A 12,238-nucleotide genomic window follows, 5' to 3' on the forward strand; every position below is an offset into this window, starting at 1 on the left:
AAAACTAGTCCTGGGTCACCAACTATCCAAGTCATCACTTGGAACCAGGTCAATTCTCCTTGACCAATGGTGAAACCCTTAGCTAATTTGCCATTTCCCCATTTCGTCACATGCTACTTGTCAAGCCAGGCAGTAACTCCATAAGGCAAAAATGATTCGTGTGTTCTATTCCATCAGGTAGGTCTTCATTATATACATGAGGGAGAGACTGTTCAGTTCATCTCTCGATGACTGTTCATATTTCTTATTTATCTATTTACATAAATTCACCCAATCAGAAGGATTAGGTGTCAACATTCCCGCCCTTAATCTGAAGGGATGTTGGTGAGTCCAAGCATCATTTTGAACCGTTCAAGCTTTTCTCTTCCAAGCGCTTTGGTGAAGATGTCTGCAATTTTCTCATTTGTGGAACAAGGACGGAGATGGATTGTTTTGGCCTCAACATGATGTCAAATCAGATGATATTTAGTATTGATGTGCTTCATTCGATCATGGAACTTTGGGTTCTTGGCCAACTTTATTGTAGAGGTATTGTCAATCATGAGTGGAGTTGATTGTACTTGTTTTACCTGCAAATCTTCAAGAATTTTCCCGAGCCACACAATTTCTTTTGTTGCTTCAGCTACTGCCACGTATTCTGCTTCTGTTGTGGAATCTGCTGGAACTGATTGTTTGCGTGATCTCCAGGAGACAGCTCCTGATCCAAGACTCATAGCATATCCTGAAGTTGATACCTCAGTTTCTTTGTCTCCATCGAAGTCTGAATCAGAGCATCCAATCAAGCTGAAGTCAACCACCTGTGTATACTTGATTCCAAAGTCTTGAGTTCCCTTCAAGTACCTTAGAACTCTTTTTGCAGCAGACCAATGTCCCTCACAAGGCTATTGCATAAACCTGGAGAGGATTCCAATGGCAAACGAAATGTCTGGTCTGGTAATAGTTAGGTAGTTGAGACTTCCTACAAGCTGTCTATACTTTGTTGCATCCTCAAATTCTTTTCCTTCAATAGATGTGAGCTTTAAGTTTTGTTCCATTGGAGTAGTAAGAGGATTGCACTCTACCATGCCAAACCTGTTCAACAGATCTCCAATGTATTTCCTTTGAGAAAGAAATATGGACTTTGGATGTTGGGTTACTTCAATGCCAAAATAGTAATGAACATAGCCCAAATCAGTCATTTCAAAAATTTTCCCAATTCCTTCTTTATGGATGCAATGTAGCTTTCATTGTTCCCTATCATCAAAAGATCATCTACATATACCACAAGATATACAATTGTTTTCCCAACTTTCTTGACAAATAAAGTTGCATCATCAAGATCATAATGTTTGAAATTGAGTTTCAGAAGATGCTCAGTTAGTTTTTCATACCAGGCTCGCAGTGCTTGTTTGAGGCCATACAAGGACTTCACCAGTTTCCATATTTTATGTTCATATCCTTTCATAGCAAATCCTTCAGGCTGGGACATAAAAACATTCTCTTTTAGATCTCCATTTAAGAAAGCAGTTTTTACATCCATTTGGTGGACTTGCCAACCGTTTTGAGCTACTAGTGCAAAGAGTGTCTGGATGGTAGCCCATTTTGCTGTGGGGGCAAAAGTCTCCTCATAATCGACCCCTTCCTTCTGTGCAAAACCTTTTGCCACAAGCCTAGCTTTGCGCTTGTCAAGTGAGCCATCAACTTTATACTTGTTCTTGTAGACCCATTTGCAGCCAATTGGTTTGATTCCTAATGGAGGATCCACCAGCTTCCAAGTGTCGTTCTTTATGAGAGCATCATACTCCTTTTGCATTGCTTCTTTCCATTCATCATAAGAAGCAGCTTCTTTGAAGGAAGTTGGTTTAAAATCTGTAGACAAGTTCAATTCACAATCTTAAGAAACATCCATATCAACAGGTGAATTAGAGTCATCCACATCACCTCCATTTTGCCGGTTTGAATTTCTAGTTCCTGTTTTTCCAACCTCATCAGGATGAACACTTTCAAGTGTCTTTGTCAGCCACTTTGGGGGACCTTTTTCAGATGGTCTAGGTTGCTTCGTTGATTGAGTTGGGATTGAATCAAGATTGAGTCTCCCAATTCTATCAATCACATCACTTAAAGCATCATCCGTTGTTGGACTTTCATGTGGGGGAGAGTGTTCTTCAGAAGAAGATTCCACATGTTGATCTAGTATAGGAATCCCCCCTTCAAGATGTGGAATCTGATTATCAAATTCTTGAAATGATTTTGCTTTTGCGAATCAATCCCAAGCGATCAAGTTGCCACTCACCAACATTGTCAGTTTTGGATGATTCAAGAAAAACTACATCTCTAGATACAACAAACTTCTTATTTACTTCATCATAGAGGCGGTATGCTTTGGTGGTGTTTGAATACCCCAGAAAGATACACTTACGACTTCTAGCACCAAGTTTGTTTCTATGTACCTTTGGTATCAAGGCATAACAAGTGGAACCAAACACCCTAAGATGCTTTACCGAAGGAACATGTTCATAACACATTTCATATGGAGTCTTGTTTCTTATAGCATTAGATAGACATCTATTCTTTATATATGCGGCACATAGAACAGCATCAGCCCAAAACATTATCTTTACATTTTTTAAGAAGAGCATGGATCGTACCATATTTAAGATTTTCCTATTCATTCTTTCAACTACACCATTCTGTTGGGGATTATAAGGCACAGTTGTTTGATGTTTGATCCCATGTTGGCGAAGATAGTTTTCAAATTCATTTGATGTGTATTCTTTTCCATTATCAGTGCAAATAGACCCAATATGAGATTGTGCATCATTTTCAATCCATTTATGAAAATTCTTGAATGTTTGAAAAGCATCAGATTTGTTCTTCAATAAATAAACCCAACACATTCTAGTGTAGTCATCAATAAATGTCATGATATATTTATTTCCATTTGCAGAAGGAACAAGCATTGGACAACATAAATCTGAATGAATGAGTTCAAGTTTTCTATGTGCTCTTGAATGTGAATCATGAAAAGACTATTTGCTATGCTTTCCTAGAATGCAAGCATCACATTGCTTAAGTTTTCTAGGAATTGTAGGCAAACCAGCAACACCATTTTTCTTCAACAAGCGGAGACTGTCATAGTTCAAATGTCCAAATCTAGCATGCCATAATAAACTTGATGGAAGTGTACCTTCTTCATGATGAGAATTGTATGAGAAATGTTGTGCACAAGCAGAGGTTCCTTGCAGCTTGAGAAGCCTTTCTTCTTCTATTCCCCTCATGACAAGTGAGTGGTCAGATGCTTTTCTTACCTCAAACTTGCCATCAAACATATGAATAGAGTGACCTTGCTGGCGGATGTGGACCAAGGACAGCAAGTTTCTTGAGCTGTGGGAGATATAGAACATGATGCAGAAGAAAGTCTGGAAGACCAGGCAGTTTAAGCCTAATTGTGCCAAGCCCTGATGGCTTGATTTTTGATTGATCTACAAAGTATACTGCTCCATCAACATTGTCAGTGAAATCTTCAAAAAAATCTTTTCTATGAGTCATGTGGCAGGTTGCTCCTGAATCAAGCAACCAATCATTTTTCCAAGAAGCAAGTGAAGCATTAAATAAATCTTCATTTACTCCAATGTTACATTGTGCCACAACATAGTGAGCGGATTCAGGTGTTTTACCTTTGTCTGTATCATCAATTTTACCTTTCTGTTGGTTTCTTTTCTTCTCAATTTTGTCCCATGGTAGCTTGCATGTAGAGGCATCATGTGATCCATTTCTTTTGCAGCATATGCGGTGCAAATCTGCCTTTTCTCCTTGAGAATGTCTGCCCCCCCTGCCTCTGAAATATCTTCCTCTTCCTCTTCGACCACCTCTTCCTCTTGTAGAATCTTGAGCAGGATGCTTTTCTTTATGAGCAAGGTACATAGCCTCTTCAGAAGATTCAGGGGCTGTCTTCTTTCCAAAAGCTTTCTCTCTTTCAACAAACTTTTTCACAAGAGAGTCAAAGGTTATATCTTTGAGATTTCCATTTGCTTGCAGTGACTCAAGGTAATTGGAGTAAGTAGGATAAAGTGCCTTGAGAAAAGCGATAAGAGGAATATCCAATTCAACCTTAGTGGATTTGATATCATGCATTATAGACTTTACTTCAGATGCAAGAGCAAGAGGATCATTATTTTGCAATTCAAGAGTGAAGAGTTTAATCATGAGTTGAACAACTTCAAGTGCAGAATGTGAGTCATAGAGTTCTTTCAGCTTTTGTAAGGCTTCAAAGGCAGTTGAATATGACGAAATATGGCGACTCACCTCTTCATTTACAGATGCTACAATTAATGCATAAGCTTTGTTGTTCTTGTTTTCCCAAATGACGAGCTCTTTGTCTGGGGTAGGCTGTACTGGTTCATTGTCTCTGTCTCCGACACACACTCCTTTCCACAACTCATTGAAAATGAGGGTGTATTTTATCATCCGAGACCATTCAGGATAGTTCTCCTTGCCAATGAGAACTATTCCCACCATGGATATGATTGAATGCATTCTGTAAAAAAAAACTTCTTCTGATAGAAAAATACTTCTGCCAATATACAGTAAAATTGTACTTCTGGTGGTAATTTTTTTTTTACATTTCAAAAGGGCATTTTCTCCATGTACAGTCTTTGTCTTTAATGAAAATATAAAACATAGATCAGCTATGCATTCTCAAAAAAATTTCAAATTTCATCCTCATCATTTTTCTGCAACGTTCTTGAATTGTTTTACATGAAAAGGCAACAAAGCTATCTGAATTTGGTCTTCACCAATCTAATCTCAACGTATATACTATAAAACTTCAATACAATACATGACATATCCACACTAGAAGTAGCACTCAGCTCCACCTATCACTCAAGATTCATGTCGGATTCATCTCCTTTGATGTCGCCCCCTTAGATGCCAACCATCATATATATACATATATATATGACAAAATGAAATCTGATATCAATATCATATGCAGTTTTGAAAAATATCCCATACGCTGATGCAAAGAATAAAAAGAACAACGAGGAGCACTTGAAAACAGTTCAAATCTCGTGAACTTCAAAGCATCATTCACGCAGCAGCGTTCTTCAGGCCAATGGGCGAAGACCTCGCAACAAACAACGAACCCTTCGAGATTGGGAGACCAACAGTCGACGTCCCTCCGAGCACACGTCGAATTCCTGAAAACAGTGCCATTTCCGTTGTGGGGGTTACGGTTTGAATGGGATTCGAACCAGATTCCTACCACAGAAATGCTCGATGTGAATCAACTTCTGAGCTCTTTAAAGCTGCAGAGATCTTTAACTAAAAGAAAGGTCGACGGCCTTGGACATGCAAGTGGCAAGCAGAAACAAACTCTGCATTTATGGAACACTGTTGAGGGGACCATCAAAAATTAAGCAGGCAAACCCTAAGGAGGAAGCGCTCACGCTTAGAAATCCTGAGCCAAAAAACCCATCTAGGAAACCCCTGGCGAGAACCGTTGTGCAGGACAGTGAAAAAACGAACCGTCACCTACAAACCCTAGCGGTGTCAGCCCTTTAACGAAGGCTGCGACAGTGGAGAAAAACTTGGCAAGCGCGACCGACGTTGGCAGTCGTCCTCTCTTGTCCAGAGTTGCGCTAATTGTATGGAGGAGCAACACAGGCAGTGTCAGGAGCAGCTAATTATATGGAGGAGCAGGCAGTGTCAAGAGCAGCTAATTATATGGGCAACTAATTCTATGAAGGAGCAGCGCTTCTATATGGAGAGCAGACTAGGGAGTTACAAGGGACATAAGAGCTAAAAAAAGGAGCTGGCTTTGATTCCATGTCAGGCCAAGCAGTAACTCCATAAGGCAAAAATGATTTGTGTGTTCTATTCCATCAGGTAGGTCTTCATTATATACATGAGGGAGAGATTGTTCAATTCATCTCCCGATGACTGTTCATATTTCTTATTTATCTATTTACATAAATTCACCCAATCACAAGGATTAGGTGTCAACACTACTTGAATGGTAAAAATACTTGCTCGACGCTTTGGGGCACTCACTCTACCTACTAGCCAAGTAACCCTTGGCAATATGGTCAAAACCTTTTGATCGGGGAAGCACTCCAGGCCTTGATGCTCTCTGGGCCAATCTCCCTAGCCACATTACATGGCACCTAGTCAATAACCTTGACCTAGGGAGAATGTCTTCCTTGATGCTACAACATCAACACTCCCTCTAATCAAGGAAAGCATTTTCAACCACTCCAAGCTTGTCCTTGGAGTAGACAAACTTCATCTGGGACAGAGGCTTTGTAAGAATGTCAACAACGTGCTCGTCTGTGGAAATGTGCTAGAGCCTCACTACTCGCTTTTGTGCCATGTCTAGGTACTTAATCTTAATGCGTTTCAACCTATCATGAAAACTAGATTTTCTAAAAGCTTCACACAACTTTGATTGTCGCAATGTATCACAATCGTCTCTAGCACCTGATCAAAAAGTCCTATAAGTAGCTTCTGAGGCCATACTGCTTCACAACTCGGCAAACTAGCTACAGTATACTTAGCCTTAACAGTGTGGAGTGCAACACATGTCAACTTCATACTCATCCAGGATTTCATAGCAGAACCGAAACTGAAACAACATCTTGATGTGCTCTTCCTGTCTTCAGCACTCCCTTCCCAATCAGAATTTGTGTATCCCTACAATTGTAATTCACCATTTGAGACACAACTCAATCCTGTTGAAATTTCTAAGTCTATCAGTCATAAATTCTTCTTGTACTATCTAATTTATTTCTTCCTACTTGTTCATTTACTTAACAAGTTATTTACCATGTAAATACTGAAAATAGATACAAGTACAGTATCAACACATACATATCATCAACTGAAAGAAACAAGCACACAAGTGACATCGTTGTTTTTGGACTAATGTCCCCGAAAAAACCCAATGCGAGAAAACGATGCATCTATCAGAGGGTTTTATTATTAAGCAGTTTTAGATAACAATCTAGGTGCCAAAAATGGCTCACCCAACAGAGAATGCCCTCGGCAATAGTACCTCTCAGTCAGAGACAGATATTCCGACTAAATCACTGGAGGAACGATCCCATGACAACACTGCAACACTTTTGCCGCTCTCTGTCACCCTGATAGGGACTGTGTCACCCTATCCAGCTCTCCAGCTCCAATCTATCCCACGAAATTTCCCAGCATCAACCTTTAGGGTCTGTGTCAGCGTCTTTGTTAGGCGGCCCCTATACTACTAGTGTAACCCCTTATTGTTATTAGTATAACCCACTTATTATATTGATGTACCCATGTAGTGCCCATATTGTTACTATTGTGCCCCATAGAAGCCCACTATTGTTATTATTATGCCCTTACATTATTATTGTTATGTCGGCTCTGATTATGTTATAACCCCTTAGACTCCTATATATAGAAAGGAGGTCTTTTCATTTGTATCATCCAAGAATTGTTCATTTATGTAATGTAAAGGAGGTTGCCCCCTCGAAGAGGCTGAATTCTAAGGCGTTGATCTTTCTTTTCTATCTTTTCTTGAGCTGGTTTCATAACATTTGGTATCAGAGCTTTGGATTCTAGGGTTTCGCTGCTCCAAACAAGTCATCGTGGCATTTTCGCTATAACTTTTTTTCTGTGACGTTTCAGAAGTCGCAAAAAAAACCCATTTGAGAAGAATTGACGCTGAACCTTGGGTCCAAATTTCAGAGATTTTTACGCGATATTTTTGGAGATATGATCTGAGGAAGTTGGTCTTTTTGCAGACTCCTGAATTACACTCAAAACAGGTGACCTGGGGAAAATCGTCATAACTTTCTTTCTGAGCATCGGATTGAAATTTCGTAAGAAGGTACAGAAAGAGGACGGACTGTAGTTTCTGTTTATATATTTTTCAGAGTCAAAGGTTGAAACAGTGACACGTGGCACTTCATACAAGTTCGCTCTACTGAACTAGTCTATAATCAGGTCACTGCGGGAGATTGTGCATAACTCTTTCTTGGAGAATCCAATTTGGATCAGACTTGTGGCATTGGAAAGAGGACACAGAGGGCTACTACAGGTCACAATTTCAGAACTTAAAGATCCGAAAGTACATAGTTACAGTCGTTTCAAGGTAGAGCTCCTAAAATCAAGAAAAAGCAAGATGAGGAAGTTTGATGGCAAGGATCCGGTAAATTGGATACTTCAGATGGAGCAATATTTTGATATACATGGTGTACAACTGTTACAAAAGGTATGTATTGCATCTTCATATTTAGAACCAGATCAATTTTTATGGTACAAAGGGCTTTGTTCTCGTAAAAAACTTGTTACGTGGTCAATTTTCACGGAGGAAATGATAGCCCATTATGAGGATACAAAGAGAAACACCTTCTTTAGAGCAACACCACAACAATTGGAAAGAGTAAAAGGGCTTTGTGACATAATGGAAAGCAAAATTATGGAAACCAGGAAGCATACCCCTCACAACTATAAAGATGGAAGTGTTGTTTCTCCCAGCCTTTCACAACCTACAAGGGTTACACCACAACAATTGGAAGAAAAAAGAGAAAAAGGGATTTGTTACAATTGTGATAGCAAATGCACTAAAGGTCATAGGTGTGCCGAGAAGAAATTATTTTACATAGAATATGAAGAGGAGGAAGAAAAGGATCAAGAAACATCAAAAGAAGAGGATATACGTCAGGACACCACCCCAGAGAAAGAAGAAATGAATCAGACCATATCTTGTAAAGCATTGGCAAGAATTACCACTCCTCAAACTCTCAAGATAGAAGGACATATCAAGAAGAAAAAGGTGCAAGAAGTGAAAGATCACATCGAGAAAGAAGAAATGAATCCAACCATATCTTGTAATTCAATGGATGAAATTACCACTCCTCAAACTATCAAGATAGAAGGACACATCAAGAAGAAAAATGTTCAAGAAGTGAAAGATCACATCGAGCATCAAGAAATAAATCCGACCATATCTTGTAAAGGACTGGAAGAAATTACCACTCCTCAAAAGATAGAAGGACATATCAAGAAGAAAAAGGTTCAAGCAGAGAAAGATCATATCGAGCATCAACAGCAAGTTCTCCAACTTTTAAAGGATAACGCCACTTCGGTGCAAAATCAAATGAAACAACAGGTAGATCAACATCGTAGTGAAAAATGTTTTGATGTAAGTGATTGGGTATTTTTACTGCTACATCTCAAGCAAGCTATTTATGAGAAGGAAATGTTGGCAATACTACATGCACTTAAAAAATGGCGACCTTACCGAATGGGAAGACGCTTCAAGGATGAGGATGTGGAAGCATTGTTTTGTGCTATTTATATTATCCAACCAAATTGGATAAACGAAGCAACGGATGAATGGAAGAAGAACAAAGAAGTATGGCCACTTATTCAAAAGTTGCAAAAGATCCCAATTCAAGCAATATTGCCAGAAATTGAAGAGGAAGGAAAAATCATATTGGAACCTGGAGCAGTCACAGAAACAAGAACCCGACAGCTACGAAATCGATCAATTTCAGAGTATCTCATCAAGTGGAAGAACTTACCCGCTGAATATTCCACATGGGAGGACAAGAATTTTATATAGAAGCATCAAGAACTACTCAAGCGTTGAGGACAACGCTTTTTGAAGGAGAGGGGCATGTTAGGCCCCTATACTACTAGTGTAACCCCTTATTGTTATTAGTATAACCCACTTATTATATTGATGTACCCATGTAGTGCCCATATTGTTACTATTGTGTCCCATAGAAGCCCACTATTGTTATTATTATGCCCTTACATTATTATTGTTATGTCGGCTCTGATTATGTTATAACCCCTTAGACTCCTATATATAGAAGGGAGGTCTTTTCATTTGTATCATCCAAGAATTGTTCATTTATGTAATGTAAAGGAGGTTGCCCCCTCGAAGAGGCTAAATTCTAAGGCGTTGATCTTTCTTTTCTATCTTTTCTTGAGCTGGTTTCATAACAGTCTCTGGCCCAAGGTTAGCCCAACGTCAGCCTATTTGGCCCAACGTCAGCCCCTCGGGGCTCTATGTCAGTCTCTGGAGCCTCTACGTCTCCCACGTTGGACCTCCTCAAGCTCTGCTCAGCTCTTGGTTGCCTCTGTGTGGCCTCTGGCTGCCTCTATGTGGCCTCTACCTGGCTCTGCGTCAACCCTCTCCGGCTTCTGCGTTGATGCTCCCGGTACTATCTCTGCCTCTCTGTTAGTGTATTCACTGCCCCTTAGCTGCAATTTTGATCACTCCTTCAATTTCCTCAACAAGCCCTGCCCCAAAAAATCGAATTCTTGATCTACTCGGTGTGTTCTCCAACTGACCCTCAAGCCTCTTCTTATACTTTTCTCGTTGACGATTCAACGGCCGAGATTAAGTCCCTAATCAACGACTAAGATTAGATCTGACTTGATCCATGACTTTTGGACCATTCTAACTCAGTTTTATATTAATTCACATTAATATTTTATTTTTCTTAAGTTTAGACTTAGGAACTCCATTAAAAATATTAATTATTTTAATATCTCCCAAACCGGTTAGATTATGCCAAAACCATTTCTGGGTCTTTGGAGATCTCATGTGATTTAGCCTCTCCACCAATTTTCGTGGCTAGAGCACATTCGATGCTACCCCAAATCAACAAATCCATAACACATGCTTTTCCGCAATCCAATATACATGCCTAGGTTCTAGCATGAACTAGATCATAGTGTTCACTTCAAAGAAAATATCAGGTCTAGTATCAACTAGGTATGTCGATACATAGAGGAATCCACCAAATCTGAATCTGAGTTAGAGCCACTCAACTTCCTCAAATTGGTCACCATGGGAGTGGCCATGGACTTGCAACCTCTCATCCCAAATCTCTGAAGGATCTCAATAGTATACTTCCCTTGACCAAGAAAGTAATGCATCAAATCTAGATCCTTCATCTCAAACTCAGAGGTCAACTACCTTTGAAGCAGGTCATCCAGAGGTAATCCTGACTGCTTCCTCTATCAAGGAAGCAAATCCTCCTGCTACTGCTACTCCCTCTGTCATGTGAGTCCTTCGGTTCTCGTCAGAAACAAGTCATATTATAACAAGATCACAAGCTCACTTTTAACAACCTTGTAGTAAAGGTTGGGATCAACATTACTCTTGGTGAAACCAAGACTGACCGATTATCCATCAATCCGATAATACCAAGCCTGAGGTCCATACAAAGGTTTCTTCAATCTGTAGACACGAGACTCCATATCATGTACCTCAAATCCCTAAGGTTGTTCTATGTACACTTCTTCGTCAATCACTCCATTGAGGAATGTGTGAAAATTCGGCAAACCTCAAATCCTATTACAACAATTGACGTTATTTCTTCTATTTGTTAATTTACTTAAACAAATTATTTGTTGTGTGCTACGGAAAATATCGAAACAAATACACTGCAACCTTCATAAAATAAACACTGCAGAAGAAATAAAAAATGTTGGAAGAATAAATGCACACACACATATTACACATTTTTTTTTGACAAAGTCCCCAGAAAAACCCAACTCGGGAAACCGGTACAGCAGCTGAGGGTTTTATTATTATGAAATAGTAAATTTGAGTACAAAACTATGGATGCTCAAATCTAGCAATCCATATAGAGAAATGACTGACAATAAGCCTAGTGAGAAAAATCTCACTCCCACAGGCGATCTAACACTGACCTTGGCTTAAGATGAGCTGCTCTATGTTGCCTATACACAGTCCCTGCATCCCACAACTCGGAATTGCTTCTCTCTCGCTATTTGATAAGTTGTTGTCTGGAAGATGGACCCTTCTGGCCTCTAGACTCTCTCTCCAACTTCTAGCACTGAATCACTGCTTCTCCCCAGCAGAATAAAAAATCCCCTCTGAAGCACTGTGTTGCCTCTTTGTGGCACTCACTGCCTCTCTGCGATGCACTCACCGGAACAATAAAATCTTCCTCCGGCCTTACTATCCCTGCCCCTCTCTCATTGCTTCGAACTCACTAGCTCTCTCTCTAACAACTCAGCATTGCTACTCAAGAGTTCGATCTACCAATGAATTCGAACTACTGGTGTTTGATGTGTGTTCTCCAAGACCAATAGAATTTCTTCTTATAATCTCTCGTTGAGACACCAATGACCAAGATTAAAACATAATCGATGGCTAAGATTAACTAGAACTCGATCCATGTCTTCTTCTAGAATATTCTCACCATGGCTTAATTAATACCCTTTAATTGAT

Source organism: Pinus tabuliformis, chromosome 6 (assembly GCF_031772625.1).
Source record: "Pinus tabuliformis cultivar Carrire ecotype Pingquan chromosome 6, CPIR1, whole genome shotgun sequence".
Taxonomy (NCBI): Eukaryota; Viridiplantae; Streptophyta; class Pinopsida; order Pinales; family Pinaceae; genus Pinus; species Pinus tabuliformis.